The 19,825-nt window shown below is 40.8% G+C and overlaps 2 long non-coding RNA genes across 2 annotated transcripts in view; one reads left to right on the top strand and one right to left on the bottom strand.

Annotated features, from left to right (window-relative positions):
• Positions 1 to 11,919, top strand: part of LOC116282654 (uncharacterized) — a 31,520-nt gene extending 19,601 nt beyond the window's left edge. Inside the window, exon 4 of the long non-coding RNA XR_004192216.2 lies at positions 11,837 to 11,919. This is a non-coding gene — a long non-coding RNA (uncharacterized lncRNA). The remainder of the gene's footprint in view (positions 1 to 11,836) is intronic.
• LOC140700185 (uncharacterized) overlaps positions 580 to 19,825 on the bottom strand; it is a 31,367-nt gene continuing 12,121 nt past the window's right edge. Inside the window, exon 3 of the long non-coding RNA XR_012078476.1 lies at positions 580 to 1,843. This is a non-coding gene — a long non-coding RNA (uncharacterized lncRNA). The remainder of the gene's footprint in view (positions 1,844 to 19,825) is intronic.

Raw genomic sequence — 19,825 nt, 5'->3', positions numbered from 1 at the left:
AAGCAAGAGCACTGGGCAGAATTTGGACGAGAAATTCAGATGAGAGATGATGGGCTATGGATTAAGGAAGTGGTCACAGGCATGTACGTCAGAGAGTACTTTCCAGAAACATTCAAGACACAGAATTGGTATGATTTGTTGAGTACAACTGAGTTTGGGTAACTGAATGATAAGCTTTGCTCATATCATGAACCACCTGGTAGAAGCTAGAGACAATGGGTAAATGAAGTCATTTTAAATTTAAAAATTCTGCTCAGAGTGCTTCACTGGGGGATTAGAGGGGACTTCTTAAGAAGGTCATTTCTTTCAACCCTGATCGTCTTTCTTCAAGCTTACTACCTCAGACTTTTCAATGGTCTTCGGAGTTTCTCTCCACTCCTGTTTTTGTGGCTTCCATCCTACAACCCTTTGCTACTCATACCAATGTGATGGGGTGGAGAGAAGATATAGACCCCTATTAGTTGAAAAAATTTTATTTAAAAAGAAAAATCAATTCAATAAAACTGAGCATAAAGTTAAAAATAGGGAATATGCTAATTTCAGATTGGGACATTTCAATTCCCTATTAAGTGACAGGGTCAACAGGCAATTGGATATATTGGCTAAAGATGTACACCTGGGTGTTGTATCCATTGTTTTTGTCCACTTAGAATCCATTAATCTTTCTGTTAACAACATCCTGATATGCTCTTTCCCCGCCTCAGCAGCATCATCACTCTGTCTTTAACTTCCTATGTTTATCTTTGTTTGTTTATGTTTGTTTTATTTGTTTATTTCCTATGTCTCCTCTGGAATATAAACGCCATGAGCAAGGGACTTGACTCTGTTGTTCATGGCTGCATTCTCACAACCAAGAACAGCACTTGGCACATAGTAGGTACTCAGTGTATCTTAAATAAATCGGTGTCAATTTGGTTAAGGTTGACTTGACTTCTACTTTGGGGATGGTGATGTGACTAAAGTTTAAGAAAATCATATTCTACTTTATTGGCAACAATGATTGGTTTAGAATAGGCACATAGACCACCATGGCCCTGGAACTGTGAGCATATACTTTTAGAGCTTCAAGGGGCCGCATAGAGGAAATTGGACTGGAAACAAAACTAGCTCTGAAGGAAGCATTGCTGAGAGACAAGAAGAATGAGGCCAAATCATGATGACATTATTTAAGATCCTGGATCAAGAAAAGCATGTTACATTGATCAAATAAATTCTATCTTTTGTTTAATTTTGTTCAACTTTACTTAAGTCAAATTGCATTTTCTGCCATTTATAACCAAGAGTCCAGACTAATACAGGTTGTAACTGAAGTGTTGTAAATAGATGATGTCACATGGACAGAACAGATAGTGTGAAAATAGAGAAATAACCATATTTATGGATGAATGGAGGAAGGAGACTAAAAAGAAACAGCTTAAAATGTAAAAGCAGAACCACTAATATCAAGTTCACAGAAACCAAATAAAGAATTTTGAAAAGGAAGAGGAGAGGTTAGCAGTATTGAACTCAAACTCAAGAGTACATCAGAGTCACCTAGAGGGCTTGCTAAAACACAGATTACTGAACCCCATCCAAGAATTTCTAATTCAGTAAGTCTTGGGTCAAGCCCAAGAATTTAAATCTTTAACAAGTTCCCAGGTGATTTTTTTTTTTTTGGTCTGGTTTGGGACCAGTGCTATAGAGATTTTGAATCTTTATTCAGAGCATCAAGGGCCCAGCTGTGACTGGAATCTATGATTATAGAATGTAGGAACTTCCCAGCAAAGCTTGGCAGCCCTGGTTTAGGAGCAGAGAAGGCAGACTGTGGCACTGGTCCAGGATAGGGGTGACTTTCCTTCTTGTTCTGTTAAAAACAATAATACCTCCATTAATTTGTGCTCCGGGAATAAAGCTCTTTACTATGAAAACAGGCAGTCTGAAAAACAAAAACAAATCCATAAATCACCAAAGCAGAACATTTGTAGCCTTATGACAAAATTGCTCAGTACACAGCTTCTTTTTGTCCTGGATCAGACCCCTTTGTCTAGATCAACATGTGAAATCTTTGAAAAATATCTTCTGTCCTAGGTCCCCTTGACCTACTTCAAGGGTCTGACATCTCCTGTTCTCTTCAGCCCCATTCCTTAGCAAACCTGGGGAAAATTTGATCATCAGTCTTCTTGTTGCCCGTTAATAGACTTTTGAAAGTCTTCACTTCATGTATTGCTTTAGTTGAGATCATGCATTTCAAATGCTTTTGCTCCAATTGTGGAAGAATATTGGACTTGCCTTTCTTGAAAGTTTAGGTGTCAATTTAAAGGAGGAGTGCAGGTAATGGTGACAGTATGTCTGATCTCCAGTACTCTGTCTTGTATCTAGGGGCAGGCCAGGTGCCTGATACAGAAAATGCTCAACAAGTATCCATTAAATGAATGAAGAAATGAATAAATGAATGAATACACAATAAAACTGTTAAGTGGGTTGGGGTGGGGATAGAACTGAGGAAGGGTCAGGGAACAACCATTGTTGGTGAAGGGTGCAAATCATCACAATCTTTGTGGAGGGTACCTTTTACTGAGTCTCCTCAGAAGTCAACCCTGAGACAAAAGATTTTAGGGCAAGTAGTTGGAGATGTGATTCCATGTAGTATACATACTTATGTAGGCATAGAGTGTCTCTAGAAGGATACAGAAGAAACTGGAAACACTGATTCATCTGGCATTGAAATTGGGAATTAGAGAAAAGGCAGAGTATAAGGGAAACTTTTTTTTTTACCTCTAATCTGTTGTACTGTCTAATTTTTAAATATGTTCATGTAGAATGTATTTTAAGAAATTAAAATTTTAGTGAACTGTCGATTGTAGTTAATAAAACAAAATAGAAATGTCTTCCCCTACCTCCAGGCCCACCCTCTAATCCCAAGGGAATTGAATCTCAAAGGATTCCAGCAATTTCCTGGAGTTCTTAGCCCTTAGCCCTAATGTTGGGATTATCCCATCCCAAGACAATCATAAAAGTGACCTCCTCCAGGTTCCTTTTTCTGTTGCATTTTTCACAGGTCTCTGCTTTTCTATGAACTAAAGAAATGGTGGCTAATAAATGTTTTTAACACAAACACAAACAAGAAATAAGTTCTGGCACAAGACAGATTAGATGTTCTTGATAATACATCGCCAGCAGTAATGTTCTCATCCTTGGGGAAAGTCTTTCGAGTGGTCATGACACTCTTGGGCAGGGAAGCCACTCCTTAGGGGCACCCAGAATGTCTCCACATTTGGCTGGGCAGTGGTGTGTCACAGAAGTGTCTAATTAACCAAGATCTTCATTTTTGAGGAACTGGTGCTTTTTCTGGAGTACTGGGGGATAGAGGAACTAATTTGCCCTTATGAAACTGGTGAACTGCTGATATTTCTTCTGCTTTCTCAGCCTCTCCATAGAGGGGAGGATTAATCAGCTAATTGCTCAATTTAATCAGCACAGGCAGCCACATTTTGTGTAGATTGCTCAGATTAAATGGTTTAATTTTTGGAAGGGAGCTGGGGGAGAGGTACAGAATTCCCATTTCTCTTAGTTGGTACCATTGAATAATAATAGAAAAGATCATAATTTCTCATCTCAGTTATTATAACAGCAAATTCTAAATGCCCTCCCTGTCTCTAGTCTTGCTACTTTTTAAATCATCTACAAAGATGTGACCATAGTGACCTTTCTAGACTGTGGGTATAACTCTGATGATTCATTTCTTGAAACCCTTCCATGTTTCCTATGAAGTAAAGTACATTCCACTAACCAGGGTACTCAAAGTCTTCATGGTCCAGCCCTTGCCAACTTTTCTAGCTACATCACTTACCATTCCCCATCATTTGTATTTTCAGCAGTGCCTAAGGATCCTTATGTGCTGCTCTTGTTCTCCTATAATTCCAAGTTCAGAGATACCTTTCTCAGACCTTTGGGTTCCTATGGCCCTGTTAGAATCCTTCTCTATTATAGTACTTATTACACTGTATTGTAATTTCATGTTTCCTTATCTATATCTTTTATTAGATGGTAAATTTTCTAGATAAAGACAGTCCCTTAACTTTATATTTCCATACAGTAGGCATTCAACATGAGTTGTTTACATGGGCTAACTTCCTTCTACCCTATTCCCATCAAGTGCCTCTACATGAATGCCTCCAGGTTAGCACCTCTGTGGACATCTCATTCTACTCTTACTGTTTTAATGACAGTTAAGAATAGTCTTGCAGGTTGGATTCCCCAGAAAGATTCTGAAATGGAGATTTGCGTGCAGGAAGTTTTGGGGGAGGTCTCTCAGAATCAGCACCTGTGGAGGAAGTGAAAGAAGCGGATGGGAAGAAGAGAGAAGTTGGGCTGTGGTGCAGCAGCAACAAAGCCTCAGATGACCTCACAGAGAGTTCTGAGCTGGGACTGCCCTTAAGAGTTGGCCCAAGTTGGGGTAAGAAGGCTGAGATTTTATACCCCTGCATTAACCAGATGTTGGATGCAGGCTGTCCCTGGAAGGAGTCATGACTTTGGGGAAGGTGGCTTTTTTTAGCCAAGGGCAATTATTGTAGAAGCCTGAAAGCCTAGAGCTGTCGGTGAACAACACTCATAGCATTTGAGTGAATATGCCTTTCAGTCCTGAAGGGGTATTGGGCAGTGCAGCACTCTGTACCAACTGCAAATATAGACTATGAAATTAGAATATCTCTGTTCAGATGTGACTTCCACCATCTGCTAAGTGTTCCACTTACCTATTGCTATGTGACAAACCACTCCAAAACTTAATGGCTTCAAAAGCAACAATCATTTATTTATAGCACAAATCTGCAATGTGGGTAGGGTTCAGTGGGACAGCTTTTCTTTGTTCTATATGGTTTTAGCTGGGATGGCTCATCTAAGGTTGGAAGATCCACTTCCAAGATGGCTCACTTACATGGCTGGCAATTTCAGCATGGACCTCTCCACCAGAGAACTTGGGCTTCCTCACAGCATGGTGTTTGGATTGCAAGGATGAGCATTTCAAGATACCTAGGCAGAAGCTGTATGTATCCTTTTTTATGACCTAGCCTGAGAAGTCACAGATCATCACATTTTAATAGAGGATGTCAATGCTACATTGTAAGAAAAGCATGTGAGATTGGAGCTGTTCTTATGGCTATTTTTGGAAAATGCAATCTGCCATAGTCTACTCTTTGGCCACAATAATTCACATTCATCCTTTATGCAAAATATACTCATACTCCTTTCCCAGAATCCAAGTCTTATCCCATTATGGCATTGGGTACAGCCATTTGAGTACTATTCTGAAGACCGTGACTAAAGCAAGTTATTTGCTCTCCACACCCAACATATAATTTGGGACAGGCACTGAATAACCTCGTAGACATTTCCATTCAAAGAGAGAGAAAAATAAGAAACACAAAACAATTTGGGGGCCATAATAATTCTGAAATCCAGCCAGACACATATTCCTAGTTCCTTGATTAAGGCTCACCCTACTCCTTGGAATGGTTCTCCACAGCTCTTAGTTCTACCCTCTGACTCTTGGTTCCATCTTCTGAATTATCCTTTATCTTCCATAACTGTAGCCTGTGTTTGTAGCTGAGTAATTTTCTTAGTCCATATCCAAGTCCCGAGGTCTCTTAATTTCGTATAGCTGCTGTCCCTTTTAGCCCAGATTGGCAGTGTTTCCACCAGAAAAATTATCATAAATACCTTGTGGGTTTTCTATGAATCATATTGATGTTTACCCATTAGACAAAAGGTACACCTACAAACCTATTTGAGACAGGCTCTTAATCTTTGGTCCCCTATTAAGTCTTCTAAAGGATACTGCACTTAAGATTCTTAGAATCCCTATTATTTAATGAAGAGGATCTGGGATATATGCCCATCATATCCTTAGTAGTTCTTTTATCTGAAAGGGTCTCTGAGGCACAACCTTAAGTATTTCTGAAGTCTTAATAATAGAATTTATAGTCACACCCTGTATTTAACTATCTTTGCCTTGAAACCAGTTATAGATGTGAAAATCTTAGAAAAGCTGGGAATGAGAAAAGGTTTCACTTTTCAAACCCTGCAAATCTTGGCTCCTTTGTATGTAACAGATATTCTTTAGCTCATGTCTCTCCTCTCACATTTCACCATAGGTAGTGATGAGAAGAAAGGTGACTCTTCCAATATTCTTTCTGGAAATCCCCTGAGCTGAATCATCAGATTCACTAGGTACATTTCCTGTTGGCCATGCTAATCCAGGTGTTTTTCTGTCACAACATAATACGGGAACTCTTTCCTCTAGCTTCGAAACAAATTTTACTCATGTTTCTTTCTGATACCACCTGAGACCATTTAGGCTTTCACTAAAACTCTTTTCAAGACCCACAAGGTTTCTGCCCTCTGTCTAATCCCCAAATTAATGCCATATATATATATATATATATATATATATATATACACACACACACACACACACACACACACACACACATACATATATGTATATTTCCATTTTCAGTACAAACTTTGTCCATTGCTCCGTAACACACCATCTCAAACTTATGGCTTAAAGTAAAACCAATTATTTATTTGGTTCATGAGTCTTCATCCTAGTCACTGGTCACCAGGAGCGTTTCATCTCTACTCCTTCCAGCTGAGGTGGCTCATCTAGAGCTGCACGATCCACTTCCAAGATGTCTTATTCACACGACTTAGAATTTGGTGCTGCCTGCCAGTTTTTCTCCACGTGGGCCTCTCCACAGGGAGACTTAGGCTTCCTCACAGCATAGTGTGCAGGTTACAAAGATAGGTGTCTCAGGAGAACCAGGTGGAAGCTGTATCATGTTTAATGTCTTTTTTTTTTTCCTCGAAAGTCACATACTGTCACTGTGCTATAGTCATAATTTTGCCCAGAGCTAAAGATAGGAAACGTAGGCCCCATCTCTTGATGAGAAAAGTGTCAAAGTCTCATTGTACAAAGAGTGTGAGTAATGGGATATATTTTACGGCCAGTTTGAAAGATATAACCTACCTAAGGCATATCATGTAACTGTTCTGTGCCTTCATATTTTCCAAAAGTGTGGTACTGGGAGAAGGCACACTCCTGCGGCCCTGACTAGCACAGAGCGGAAGGAACTTTTTTCTCCTTTTATCTTTTACACCAGGGTGCTGCAAACAACAGCCCAGGGTCAAATCCGGCCCACCGCCTGTTTTTGTTGATAAAATGTTATTGGAACACAGCCACACTCATTCGTTAGGTATTAACTATGGCTGCTTTCACATTATGATGGCTAAGTCTAGAGGCTGCAACAGAGACCATATGGCCTGCAAAGGCTAAAACACTCACTATTTGTTCCATTAGAGAAAAAGTTTGCCAATGCCTGCTTTACATCCTCAGTCATGGAAAGTTGGATCTGAGAGGCACCTTAGAGATGATCTTGAATGAACTCTATTCTGTGGATGAGGAGGGTGAGGCTCACAGAGGACTAAGTGACTAATTAGAAGTAGACAAATTTTTTTTATCAGTCTTAGATCTCCTGATAGATTTCAAAACCAAATTGCTCAATTTATATGAAATGGTGAGACAAATTATCTACCAACTAACTGATAACATCTTAGGACCTTGGAACAAAAAACATGGCCCACTAGTAAATGTCTGGTTAATTCCAACAATATGTGGCTTATAAAGCCATGTAAAATAATTAAATGCTTCATAGAACATGTGATACCAAAGCTATTTCCAAAAAGATGGAATATATTTAAAATGCCACCGGCATGGTATGTATATATCTATTTCAATGTAACTTCCCTTGCTTTGGTATAATTTGAAAAATTTAGCCATTCAGTTTTTGTTGTTGTTCCAATCCAAAAGACAAATAAAAATTCAGGTATGGACTAAAAAAAAAAAAAAGCAGACAATTTTTTTACTCTCCACTTTGTACCATGTTCTGCATTTCTAAACATTTTACAAACATTCTCTCATCTAACAGGAAGGTCCTATTTTTGTTCCCCAAAGTCACAATTAATGCCTAAGGAAAGTGGAACTCAGATTAAGTAATTTGTCTGATGACACACGGGCAGAACTGGAATTCCAGCCCAGGTAATCCTGACTTCAGAACCTGTGCTCTTAACCACGACAGCAACATTTCACAAAGTGCAGTCTGCGTTCCACTTGCCTCAGAGCCACCTGGGCTGAGATCCATTGCACCACATTCTGTACTCAAGGTTCTTGACCCTGGCTATCCATTCGAATTACCTGAGGAGGTAGTTAAATATACTGGTGCCTGCTAAAAATAAAAAGCTTGTCCTAGTCTGTTCAGGCTATAACAAAACACCACAGACTGGGTATCTTATAAACAACAGAAATTTATTCCTCACATTTCTGGAGGCTAGAAGTTCAAGATTAGGGTGCCAGCATAGTTGGGTGAGGGACCTCTTCCAGGCTGCAGACTTCTCACTATATCCTCACATGGTAGAAGGGACAAGAGATCTCTCTGGGGCATCTTTTATAAGGGCGCTAAATCCTATTCATTAGGGTGCTGCTGTCATGACCTAATCATTTATCAAAGGCCCCACTTCCTCACACCATCACCTGAGGGGTCAAAATTTCAATAGATGAATTTTGGAAAAACACAAACATTCAGACCATAGCTGACCTTACAGATTGTGGACGTCTGTAATGGATCCCCAGGCATCTCTGTTTTTAGCAAATTTCCTTGGTGATTCTCATGCTCATTCAGGGTTGAAGAACTACTATTATCTACTCACTAGAACCAGGTCCTCCTAACTCTTGGAGGAGCTCAGTGGACAGTATTATTTTTTGTCTCACATCTTTACATCACCTCCATCTTACCACTGCAGCCACAAAGATGCCAGGAGAAAGGCTATTTTGAGAGCTGTGCCAAACCCAGAAGAGCCTTAATGGAATGACAGGGAGGAAGGCACATTCGTTCCCATCTGGCCTGACTCTTCCAAGTGCAGGTTCTCCTCTGAAGCAGGAGGAGCATGGTGCTCCACTCCTCATCCTGGAGCTGCAGAGAATTAGAGAAACTAGGGAAGAAAAAGAGAAGAGAGAGAAAGGAAAACCTGGCAGCTTCCATGGGGCTAGGGACTGCTTCTAGCCCAAAATGATGATGTTGAGCTTTTACGTTCACCTTCTTCTGCCTTCAGTATTAGTGTATGTGCATAGGATCTAAATATGGGAAAGAACTGCTCATTTAAACCTCAGGACTTTGAAGTAGTACAACAAGTATAGTTTCATTTTACATCTGGAAGTTGAGTTTTATTTACAGGAGATGTGATTTAGTGAGTTGGACAATTGGCAGGGCAGAAATTTAATCCCTGGTCTTTGGGCAAGAGAGAAGCTTTCTAATTAAGGGTCTCACATTTATAAATAATTTAAAGCATTGTTACAGCCTAGGAAATGGCTTTTGAAAAATTATAGACTCTTTGGATGTGGGAAGAGACGTTTTCTTTCCCACTTTGCTCATTTAACCTATTACAAAACTTGACAATGTTTTGCAAAATTCAACAGTCTCTTGGATTTGAAAAATTTATTTTGTAATCTAGAAATGAGATGAGGTCTTCAATTCCCATAATTGCACATGTTACTCTACGGTGATTAACTACCCTGACTAAGGAGTTCCTGGGACATGGACTATCACTGCTCAAACCGGGAAAGTCTCAAGCAAACTAGGATGAGTTGGGACAAGTCAGCCTACTGGTTGCCCCAACTTGGATACAGAACTCAGCTATTTCATGGACCTCACAGAAAATCATCTACTCACCAACATTTCATAACCAACACTTTTCATCTCTTTCCTCTTTCCCAATTCTTCCCTTTTTAAGAAACACAGGCAATTCTCTCTCCTTGTGCAGAAGGGTTCTGCCCCTCTTCCTGAAGCCTTGGCACCAACAATTTCATGGCCCCAAGGCCTCAATTTCTAGTCTGAGTAAGCTTATCACCACATTCCTTAAAACAAACACTGTGCTCTCCTCAAGTGGAATTCTGGCAAACACAGTCTTAGTCTTGTCTTGTTACCCTTTTTTATACTCTACCTTATTCTAAATGGATACTTTTGTGAAGGGTCTTTGTAATCTGGAATAATCTTTGCCTCTTCATCATGTGAACCCCAGTGTACTTGCTACATAGTGCCACGTGTAAGGATACAACCAGCTCTGCAGCCTAACACAAGTCACTTGGCTCCTCTGAGCTTTTATGCCTCACCTAAGAAATGTAGCAAAACAAATTGATTTTTAAGAGTCCTTCCTGCCCTGACATTCCATTGTATTATTCACTGAGCTGAACGCAACTGGTCAAGGCAATTCCACGTACAAACATGTGGCTTGGAAAACTCACAACATGGAAATAGCAATTCTTAAATCTTTCATAACCATGATGTAACAATGGCCATTTGTGTCACCACCATTCTCAGAAGTCTCTGCTCTCTGCTCTGTTCGCCTCATTAAAGCTGTTTTTTGAATTAACTACTTAGAAAAAAACAGGAAGATGGATCCTTCCCTCTACCCTCTAATTTTGAAAATATTCTAAGTACTTTACATAGATTGCAGAAAAATTGGAAAATATAGAAAAGTATGGAGGATAACAAAACTGACCAATAATCCTTCCATGTAGATATAACCACTGTTAGACTTTTGGTATATTTGGTTAAAAAAAAAGATAAACACTGTACTGTTTTATAATCAGCTTTATTCACTTAGCAATGGATTACACTTTCTCATTTTATTATGAGATTTCTCATGGCCCAATTGTATTCCATTTTATGGGTGGTCATACTTGATTTAATTAAGCCTCTGCTTGGATATTGAGGATTTCCCCCAAGTTTTTGTAAACAAACATCTAATGAACTACTTTCTCACCAGATACTCTTACTGTTGAATTTCTAATATACAAATTACATACATTTCTGGGTTTTTAATGGGACTGTCAAATTGTCCTCCAAAAGGTGTTCTCAATTTACACTTCCCCTAGCAGGATATGAGAGTGACTCCCCCTTGCAGCTCTGCCAACAATTAGTCGTGATCAGTGATAACACTGGCCAAGGGCTTTGGGTAGTAGCAAAGTCCAGGGTCCAGTAGACTGGTATTGGCGTGTTTATAAAACATCCAAAAATAGAACAAGAAAGCAGACAGAGACGTTGATCATTTGGGGTCAGAGTCATCCTCTGAGTATTGAAACACCTAAACATACATCAGGAATTCTTAACCTGGTGTCTATGAACCTTACCCCAGATTTTTATCCCACTTAATGTAAGTGTCTGCTCCAACCTGAACAAACCTATTTAAACCAGAGGCCATAGCTGCTCCAAGGAAACTTGAGAATGAATAAAGGGTTTTATGAAAAAAGGAAAAATGAAAGGAATTTACCCATGGTGAGTACACTTGCCATGGAGACCAACTTATTTCATCCTGAAAGTATAGTGTGGGTATTTTTTATACCCATTTTATCAATGAAGAAACTGAGAACTCAGAGAGTCTGAAATTTTGCTAATGGTCATCCAGCTCATTAATAACATACCTGGGAGCTGAACCATGGCTTTTCTGACTCTAAATGAGTGCTGTTTCTTTTATAACACAAAGGCCTTCCTCGAAAGGAAGAACGAAGCTGGGCTCAAACATCAAGTGTGAAGAGAATGTTAGGTTAAAGGCATAATGCCTAGCACATAGTAGGACTTGAATGCATTTTTGCTGAGGGAGTGTGAATGAATATCGACACTTCCTTCTTATTTTTTGTTTCAAGTGTCCTAAGCCATAGCAAAGGGGTTGGGAAGGCTTTCTCTTTCAGAGTTTGGTCCCAGACTTCACCCTTTAATTATGGTCCATGTTTTCCTCACTCCAGATCCATCCAAGACAACAGACAATAGCTCTGTGTGCCATGTCTGGGAGAAGAAGCAGGCCAGGAGATGTGTGGCTGAGTGATATAAACCTTCTATTTTTGGTAGGTAGCAAACCAGCGATTTCATGTGGTTCAACTTAATAGTTCAAATCTAAAATGCTGACAGTTCTTTTCATTTGAAGTGTTTATGAGAGCACCAGACCCACTTCCTCTTCCTTTGTAAGATCTTGGGGACACCCTTCCCTGCTTCCATGGAGGAGGGGCAGGCCGAGTTTGCTTGCTTTTGGTGTAACAGCCTTTAACTTGGCCCATCATGGCTGGGTGTTGGCTGTTTTGGACAAAGTTGTGGGTGGGGGGATGGGAAAGGCTTTGAGGGAGACATGGGATAAATCCAGAAGAGGCCCACCAGGGCAGCAGCAGCAGCCCTGCTCCAGCACGGGGACTGGGATAAGAACCAGGACTCTAACTCCTAGGGTGGGAGGACAGTGGTGAGAATAAGGCAGAGGGAGAAGCAGGGGGATAAGGCAGAGTCTATATATGACCTGAGAAATAATATGAATATTTAGGTCCAGGAATAAGCCACAACCTTAGGAGTCAGACCTTGGGCCCAAGGTGGGAGCAGGCCTGACATTAAGGGAATTTTATGTGACAGCTAAACAAATCAGGGCTCTTTCAACTCTTTCCTAGAGTCTAGGGCCAAGTTGAGCTATAGTGTGTCAAAAGGCTTAGCTGTGTACTGGGGTGAAGACCAGGGTAGAAAAGCAGGCAGGCTGATCAAGGATTCAGACATTCTGCATTCACAAACTTTTAAAGGTTTGCCTTAATTCATTCACCCAATAAATAGTTACCAAGCTCATTTTCTGTTTCTAAGCACAGTCCTAGTTGTTAAGAACAGAGTAGTGAATAAGATAAATTATTTATCTTCATGGAGCTTCTATTCTAATGGAGGAGAGGGATTAAGAAAAAGAGGGAACAAATAAACAAATAAGGTAATTGCATATGGTGACAGTGTTATGAAGCAAATACCCAGGACAATGGGATACAGAGTGACTAGAGGAGGCCCGTTTTAAACAGGGTTGTCCCAGGGCAGTTGATTAGACACCTGAAGGGAGAGCTGTGAAGGAGCAGGCCAGGTGGAGGGAAAGGCAGGTCCAAGGGCCTTGGGTTGGAGTGGGCTGCAGGTTCTGTGGTCAGGGGAGTGAAAGGAGGCCAGGGTGGGAGAAGGGATTCTAAGAAATGAGGCTGGACAGATGGCCATGAGTTAGGACACGCAGGAACTTGAGGGTCCCAGCGAGAAGTCTGGGCTGTATTCTAAGCACAGTGGGAGAACACTGGAGAGTTTTCAGTGTAGAATGGTATGATCAGAATTGTACTTGAAAAATTTCACCCTGGCTGCTCTCTGGAAATTGTAGAAGGGCAACAGACCATCCAGGTAAGAGACTTCAAAGCTTTTTGGGGAGTTCAAAGCCAGTCCTTGACTGTGTGTGTGTGATCTCCCAGAAAAGGCACTTGGCAAAAGACCACACTGCTCTTTACAAATATCTAAGATTCATATTGAGATGGACTCATGGACAGAAACTAATAAGAACTATCTGGGCATTCTTTTATAAAGATGTATATAGGTAAAGGAGATAGAGAAACATATGTTTGAAAAAGTGCCCCAAAAGTTCATGCATCTTTTGATTAGATTAAGTAAGTATTCATTTCATTCACTTGTTCCTCCTTCCATATAACAAATAATTATCAGATGCCTGTTCTATGCCAGAACTGTGCTCTGTCCAGGGAGTTCAGTGGAGAATAAATAGATAAGATTCCTGCCCTCCTGAGGCTGTGGTTTACTCTGGACAGCTTTCATTGCTACCAAGCTCTTGAAGAATTGAGCCATGTGGTCGCATGGGGAGGAGTGATGAAACTTCACATGGAAAGAGACCTGCGTCCTTCCAGGAGTGGGAGCTTTATAAACATTTGTTGACAAACAAATGATTTTGAACAAATCATTAAACTTCCGTGGTTCTGTTTCTTCCTTCAAACAGCTGAGAAGAGCTGGGCAGAGGTCATAAACTCAGGGTGGCTTCTTTCAGTATTGAAATCCTATCACGCAGAAGTTGGATGGAAGGATCAGGGTGACAGTAGCTGAGCAATCTTAACATCACTAAAAACAGAACAGTCAGACAATACTGGCCTCCTGAATGGCACAACGTGATGTATGTTACAGTCCCCAGGAAGCCATCTTGCCAAAAAAATGGACAACAGTCTGGTTAAGCTTCTTGTGCCACCCATCAGCTTCCAGGAAATAATGGAAGGGAGGAGCATGTTAGATGCTTCCCAGAGAAGAAGAATATAACCAGCCAAACCTAACGATGGCAATCCTACAGAACAAATGACCTGGTTTCTTTCTCTAAGTTAATGAATGGCACAAAAAAGTGCTAGGCTTGGGTGAGAGGGCACTGTTAGCTTAAAGGAAACTTAACCATATTAATATCATATTAATTTTGTTAAGGATGAAGATATTAGATTTTGCTGCAGAAAAAGTCCTAGGTGTTTCATGCTATAATGTGAATGAACTTTGAAGACATTTTGCTAAGTGAAAGAAGCCAGACACACAAAAGGACAAATATTGTACAATTTTGCTTATATTAGGTACCTAGAGTGGTCAAATTCATACAGACAGAAAATAGAAGGGTGGTCGTCATAAGCTGGGGGAAGAGGTTGAGGAGTTATTGCTTAATGGGTACAGTGCTCCTGTTGGGAAAAATGAAAAAAGTTCTAGAGATGGATGGTGGTAATGGTTGCATAACAATGTGCATGTACTTAATACCACTGAACTCTACTCAAAAATGGTTAAAATAGTAAACGTTATGTTACTTATATTTTACCACAACAAAGTAAGTCCTCAGGTGTTAGAGAAGTTACAGGTGAATAATATGACTGGGATTTGCTTTAAAACAATCTAGTAAAACAAAACAAATGTAAACTCTGGAAGACAGAGAGGAAACAGGACTGAGAAAATGCGTGTAATTGTTGAAGTTGAGTGATGGGTAACGGGGGTTTGTTACGCTGTTCCTTTACTTTTATGTACATTAAATATTAGATAATACAAAGTTTAAAATATATCTATCATGTTTTGGTATGTTGAGTTTAATTATCTGAGAAGTTCTGAGCATTATACTTTTTATAGAGGACTCAATTTTTTAAAAAAACCCTGAAGCCCCCTGGTGTCCTGAGCTGTCATGGTATGAAACAGCATGAAACAGGCCCAAGCTTGAGGAGAGGGTGATGGAGGCTGCTTTACAGTGAGCAGTCCCCACATTTTATACACAATATTCCTGCCTCCCTCATCGGATTGCTGAGGAGAATAAACACAATTGTATGTATCAGTGTTGCTCACTGTTGCCTGAACCTTAGAGTCTTTAGGGAGCTTTTAAAAATACTAATGCTCAGCCTCCATCCTAAACCAATTGCGCTGGACTCTACAAGGGTGGGCCCTGGGGAGCACTATTTTCAAAAAGCTCCCTATGTGATTCTAATGTGCAGTCAAGGTTAAGAACCAGTGGTCTAAGAACCACCTGGTACCTAGTTGGTGCTCACAAAATGCTGATTGAAAATGAATCTGGAACCTAGTATGCTGTGTTTCAGTCATTTGATAAAGCCTTTTATGGAAAAGAATTTATATGCAACCTTTTCTCCCTCCCACCCAGGAGATCCAACTTACAGAGGTTATAAACTTATTTCTTGAGCCTCTGCTAGAGCAGGCACACTTATACCCCAAGAGACTATTGTGGTGGCTGTTAGCAAGAGCCTGGAAAGATAAGAACAGTTTCAAAAATGTTTTTGGGGCATCACAAAAACCCCATTGTAACACAACGCTCTTTGGAATAACATTAAAGAAAAGTGAATTATGCCTGTTTATCAAAGGGAAAATGAAAGCCCCTTGGACACAAATTTTATTTTGAAGCTGAAGCCTTTAATCAAATTGACAATAAAAGATAGGGTCCTTCTATGCACTGAGGAATGATAAGCAGCCATTTGCAATCCCAATATGTGGCTCCTGGTATTTAACTCTCTGTTTCACCTCTGATATGTTAAGAGTGGACAGATTTTCACTAGAGAGAGTTATGGAGAGAGAAATGAAGTCCTTCCACTGATCCAGTTAACCTAATGTGGAGTTGTAAATAACTCCTTCCTTCCCTCACCTCTGTGCCTTGGAATTTGGAGAGAATATTCACAAGGCAATCACTTCAAGCAGACTTACCCCCAAAAAACTGCTCTAAACTTTCATTGAAGATAACTCTTCCATGAAGTGATAGAATAAGTGATCTAAGCTTAACTCTGTGTGTGTGTGTGTGTGTGTGTGTGTGTGTGTGTCTGGGGTGGGAGGGTGTCATTTTTTCTTTTGTCAAATCCCACCAGTAGAAGAGTAGGGTTGCCAGATTTAGCAAATAAAAATGTATAATACTCAGTTAAATCTGAATTTGAAAAAAAATTTGTGAACATTGCTTGGAATATACTTAAAATTTTTTTATTTGAAATGCAAATTAAACTGAGCATCCAATATTTTATCCTATAACCTTACAGAGAAGGAAAGAGAGGTGTTCTTAGACATACAGAATCTAAATATCTTACTCCAGGATGCACAAGATGTCTAGGAGGTACAGGTGGTCAGTGAATGTCCAAAAATATGGTCCAGAAAGGTGATATTTGCAGCCAGTATAAGGAAATCAGTGTGTCAATCAGCAATTGCTGCATAACAAATCACTCCAAAATTATGTATCTTAAAATAGCAATCATTTATAATTGCTAATGCTTTTGCAGGATAGCTGTGATTTGTCCATCTAGCCTGGCTTTGGGTGAGCAGCTCTGTCTCTAAATGAAGATCTATGGTTAGATTGGGGTAGCTCAGCTTCAGGCTACTGCAGATGGGGAGGCTGTCACAAATCTCTCACTCTCCTCTGGGACCAGTGGAATAACTCCTGGTGATAGCAAAGCCATGAGTGTAAATGGAAACATGAGAGTCCTTTTAAGGCTTAAGCTTGGAACTAGCAGACTGTTATTCCTGCCCACATGCCATTGGCCAAAGCAAGTCATATGATCAAACTCAAAGTCAAAAGGTAGGGAAATACACTGCACCCATGAAGAAACCATGGCAAGGCTGTGAATGCAGGAGGAGTGAGGGATTGTGGCTAACAATTCTATCTACTACCGTCACAGGGAAACTGAGGTTCAGAAGAAGGAGGGGAAGTCCTTGGCATCTTCAGAGCCAAAAAGGACTCAGACACAGGTGGAGGAGGAGGCAGAGGTTAGTTACGGGGGAGCTGGACTACAAGGGTCAGAGGGACCCAGACTCAAGGCTTATTTGATTCTTAATTTGAGCCTTTGGCTCTAACATTTCCATGTTTGCATGGAAAAGTTCTCATAAACTGAGGTGAGACAGGTGGGTTGCAAGTTCACAGCAACCCAACTGTCCAACTTCCCAATTACGTACCCATGACAGAAATATCAGTTTTTCCTCTTGAATCTGGACAAGACCCACCAATCAGGCACTATCAATCAATGGAAGGTGTCCAAAGATTAGAAACACACAAGATGGAACTTCAGATACCAGGCCAGGCGTGATACAAATGCAGAGTACCAGATGCCTTGTCTTGTGGTGCTGGTGGTGGCTGGGGAGTTGAGTATGACTAAGGCAGTAGATGGCACCAAGGTGGAGGTGAAGAACACTGAAAGAGAGGTAGAGCTGCTGTGTCTAAAACAAGATTATTCCTAATATTTTATACCTCATCATGGAATGAGCTGCCTTCATTACCTAGTCCAAAATCAAAGGGTGGATTGTGGGTTCATGGTGTGTATACAGTCATGAGGCAGCTTAATTTATGTTTGCTTTGTACCACTGGCCAGGTTTCTTCCTTATGGACAAGGGCACCTCTCAAAGTCTCTGTCCAGACACCAATATCATGGAATTCTCCAAGTGTGGGCTCGGAGCTCCTTACCTGAGCCATGGCTGCACATGTTTCTGAAATGCCTAGTGAGATCCACTGCCCAATTTCCACTTGGTTTGCTAAGGACTAAATGTCTGTTACTGACGAATACTTTAGCTGGTCCTACTGAGAAATGCTGTGGCGAGATGGAGAGTGAGCTGGGATTAGCAGTGGGTGGGAGTTTGTGCCACTTCCAGACAAAGCAAATGTTTGGAAGAGAGTGCATGTGGAGGGCCTGTTTGAAAGGTTACTTCCTAAAGCCTTTCTGAGAGAGCTGCAATTGAACTTCAACAACAACCACAAAAATATAAGCAGCTCGGGGTGAAAGCAGAAAGGATAGTCCCCCGAATTGGGACTGCCTTCACCAGGGGATCTTCAGGAGATCCTTCTTAGATCCTTGGTAGTGTCTTTCTTTGCTAGTGACCTCATGTGTTTATTTAACTGTCCAGCTGAAGGTTCACCCTGACATTCTAGCAACCAAGCAGAGTCTGTGGATTTAGGGTGGCAACTCAGACGGGAGAAAGAGAAAGCTGCCCAGCAGGGCTGCAGAGAGATTATTCAGGAAATTTCTGCTTTTCAGGATTTTTCTTTTTTGATCTTTCCTTTTTTCTTTCTCTCATCACGAGGTGCTGGTGGTTGAGCTCTCATCCCCTCATTCATGATTGTGCCAGAGATGACTTGACTGTGCTGAAGTTGGCAACCAGCAACTCTGTCCTCCCAGAAGGGGCAAAGAAGCCTGGGGTGGGTGGGGTGAGGGGAGGTGGGAAAGAAAGACCAGGAAAAAGGCCCAGCATGGCTTGTGTCAAGAGAATGCTGCCCTAAGAGAGAAGGAAGTTAGGACAAGATGATTTAAGGGAAGAACTGCTTCTTTGCATATGCAAAGGGAATTCTGCAAAACATTTGCCAGAAACTTTTAACAGTTGTTAGCCTTGCAGAGCAGGACAGGACACCTAGCCAGGTGAGGGAGATTACTGCCTTTCATTTGATCACTCACCACACTGTTTGATTAGGTTATCTTGTGTGCCTACTGTTTAATCAAAAATTTTTAGAAAAGACCTAATTAAAACAAACTAAATCACGGTGGCTTTGTCCACTCTACCTTTGTTTTCTATGACCCAGGAAAAAGGGCTTCATTTACCTGCTGTGTGGATTTGGGCAATCTGTTTAATCTTTCTGTGGCCTGTTACCTCACCTGGAAAATAGGGTTAATAATAGCACCTGAATCGCAAAGTGGCTATGAGGGTTCAGTTCTGGAAGGCGTGTGAAGTGCTAAGCCCTGGGTATCACAAGCACACGATCATCCTAGCTATCACTGCTGCTGTTCAAATGCTATCCTGACACAGAACTCAGCAATCTAGGCTAGTGTGTCCCACAGTACCCTAATGGTCATGACAAGTGACCGTAGCAGCTGCGGCTGTGATGGATGATGATGATGACGATAATGCGGGGGGGGGGTGTGTGGATGATTCCTGCATGTCCAGCACATCAGAAATGGGGGGAGGAGCAGGTGCTTGGAACTGGAGCCACAGGAACAGGCAGAAGGCAAGGTTGATGGGGTCACAAACACACCTGTCATCGTCTTAGTAAGATAAATTGCCTTTCATCATGGCCTGAATGTATCTGAGATAGATCTGAGAGGAACAGAAATTGAAGAGAGGTCCAAGTAGTAAATAAGAAAAAAGTATTCTTTAATGTAGCAAAGATGTACTCTTCCCTGCTATCTACCAGCACTCCTTAGAATTATTTACCTTTCCTCTGAATATGTCCAGGGCTAGAAGGATTTTAGTCACATCTAGAATCAAAAAGTCATTGAATCGTAAAGGACTGAAAGGAACCATACAAATGAATCTGAAAGTCTGAAGTATCAAGTAACAGAAAACATGATTCAAACTAACTTATAAAACTAGGACATTTATTTATCTCATGTAATAAGAAATTTAGCAGTAAGATGGACTTCAGATTTGTTTGATCCAGTAGCCCAACAATGCTATAAAATCCAGGTTCTTTCTCTCTCTCT

This window comes from Vicugna pacos, chromosome 12, assembly GCF_048564905.1.
Source record: "Vicugna pacos chromosome 12, VicPac4, whole genome shotgun sequence".
Taxonomy (NCBI): domain Eukaryota; kingdom Metazoa; phylum Chordata; class Mammalia; order Artiodactyla; family Camelidae; genus Vicugna; species Vicugna pacos.
This window is presented reverse-complemented; position numbering and strand designations above follow the sequence as displayed.